Raw genomic sequence first — 2,459 nt, forward strand, 5'->3', positions numbered from 1 at the left:
CCCACATGCACTTTGCAGCGACTCCTTTGGGGGGAAACTTTCCCGTGTCGCGCGGAGACCGCGGCGGCGGCGGCGGCCCTCCCGACCGGGAATGGTGGAATAAAGTAGTAGCGGTCGAAGAAAGGGAAGGGGGACATGGGGAGGGAGGGTCGCGGCGGGATGAAGCCATACCGCCCAAAGTGCGGTGCGTATCATAACAATACAACACACTTACCGCCGGGGCCCCGCCGCCCCCGCCCCGGGCGCACGGCGCCTTACGGCCTCACGGGGGGAAATGACCCGTCATTACACCAGTAGGAGCATTACAGGGGGCGGGGCCATCTCAATGACCACATCAGGCACACATCGATTTTTCCATCAGTCTCTACACCAACCGACGGTGCGACACACAACAACCCCACGGCCGGGCAGCGGCAGGTAACGCAACTTCAAGAGCGTGTACATATACACACACAGCCTTTACGAAAGAATAAAATGAATGAACACCATTTCAGAGTTGGGTGTAGAGGGACACTTGCGCGGAATCTCGTCCACTCTCCCCTGACATATCAGTCTTTTCGAGCGCTTCTACATACATATTTGATGTCAACAAGAAACATGCACGAACATCAAAGCGCGCCTCGAGCCTACAGCGTGCCTACAGCACGAACAACCCCCACACGGCGACTAAGTATATTCCCCCGGTGGATTTGACTCGGCCGCGGAGCAGCCATACATCAACAAGCCCCATATCATCAGACATTTCCCCGTACTTTATACTATAAAAAAAATAAAACGTAGCATCATTAACGAAAAGCTTCTGCGGCCACCGAAAATTGTTCCGGCCAGCCTGACGAGCAAAGTGATTGAACGGGGGCGAAAAGGGAGGAGGGGAATGAGGGAGAGAAATAGGAGGAGAGAAAAGGGGGCAGGAGACCCCAGACATTTCATCAATTTGCCAGTGTATGCACATAGGCCCACCCAACCCCTAATGCCCAACCATTATTACCAACCCCGATAAAATAAAAATAAAAATCGCATCCCTCTGCTGTGGCGTGGCCCTATGGCCGCCCGCCAGCCCGCCCGGCAGACGGACCACACCAGAGGAAGCCGGTCTTATTTCGCTGATGGCACTGGATATCTCGCCGACCTCGGGAGTGAGGGGGAGGCCCGTGGGAGCGGGGTGGTGGCGCGCGGCGATATGAAGGAAACATTTTGCAAATGGATCGCTAACGAGGGTGGGCCGTGGCCGCGAGGAGACGAGGTCCGAGCGCCCAACTGAAGCCGGAGAAGACCCTCTGTTCCGGCACGACGGCGGGCCCTCTGCTGGCAGTGTACTCTACAAACAAGAGGGTGCACACACGGCCAGGCGAGGCGGTAAATTTCAGAATGGCCAACGCCGGCCAACGCGAATGACGACAACACAGCTGTCTTTTCCACCGGCACCGGGGTCGTCAACGTGTCATTTACCGTCAATGATTGACCGCCGGGCAGCAGCAGGGCGCCACTATACTATATACTCAGTCATTTCAACGGCAGTCGCACTTCTGCTGCTTCCTTCACTTCACAGCGGCGCCCATTTGCTTTACTGGCGCTCCAGTCCCACCTGCTCCCATCCCTTCGTCCCCGCCACGCACGGGGCCGTTAGACTTGTACTTGCACGAATTCGCTACAAACGGGGACTACACTGACAACTCTGTATTTCTCTGTTTGAACCCCATCTCTCGCTTTTCGCCCTCCTTTTGCCCGCATTACCGCAGACGAACCTCGGATGCAAATTCTCTCTTAAACCGAAACGCTGCCGAGGTAATGATGACTTACAGTAATGCGGCCGTACCACCTCACCTCCCCGCCCCGCCCCGCCCCGACCAGCGGCTTCATAAAGTGCAGGCTCGGCTCCCCTAGTGGACCGCAGCGCAAGAGCACCGCAGAGAGCGCCGCAGTGCCAGGGCCAGGCCAGGCCGGCGCTAACGGACACATGCGAAGTGCGCAGGCCGGCCGAGTGCAGGCAGGCCGTGGGGTGGGGCCGCCGCCAGCGGCAGGGACCTCCACGTGTGCCAACGGCGGCCAACGGTGGCCAACGAACGGCCCGCTGAATAACTGACGGCAGGCAGAAGGGCCGCGCCGTAAACCGCAGCTCAAGTTTACATCCGCGCAGTGGTGACCCGGCTAGCTGGGCCGCCCGCGGGTCGTGCATCTGCCGATCGCTCCGCCAGTAGCGCTCCCCTAAATCACGCGGGCCCCGCCGGACACATGTCACCCTCACCGCATTCCATTAGGGAGGCGTCCAGCGGGCTGTCAGCCCCCCCTGACGGGCGGAGCGGGGCCGCCGAGCCGCCAGGAAATGAGGCCCCCGAATCCGTCCAAATCCAAATCCGCTCTGTCAGGCCGGGCGAGGCGGGGCGGGGCGGGGTCACCCGGGCCACCTGGGCAGCCCCTGCAGTGCCTCCGCCCCGCCCCCGCAGCAACACGTCCCGCCC

General features: G+C 60.3%; 1 protein-coding gene across 6 annotated transcripts in view; it reads right to left on the reverse strand.

Annotated features, from left to right (window-relative positions):
* LOC113204508 (ephrin type-A receptor 4-A) overlaps nucleotides 1–2,459 on the reverse strand; it is a 172,661-nt gene that overhangs the window by 157,446 nt on the left and 12,756 nt on the right. The window lies entirely within an intron of this gene.

This window comes from Frankliniella occidentalis, unplaced genomic scaffold (genome assembly GCF_000697945.3).
Source record: "Frankliniella occidentalis isolate FOCC.00 unplaced genomic scaffold, Focc_3.1 Scaffold21, whole genome shotgun sequence".
NCBI lineage: Eukaryota > Metazoa > Arthropoda > Insecta > Thysanoptera > Thripidae > Frankliniella > Frankliniella occidentalis.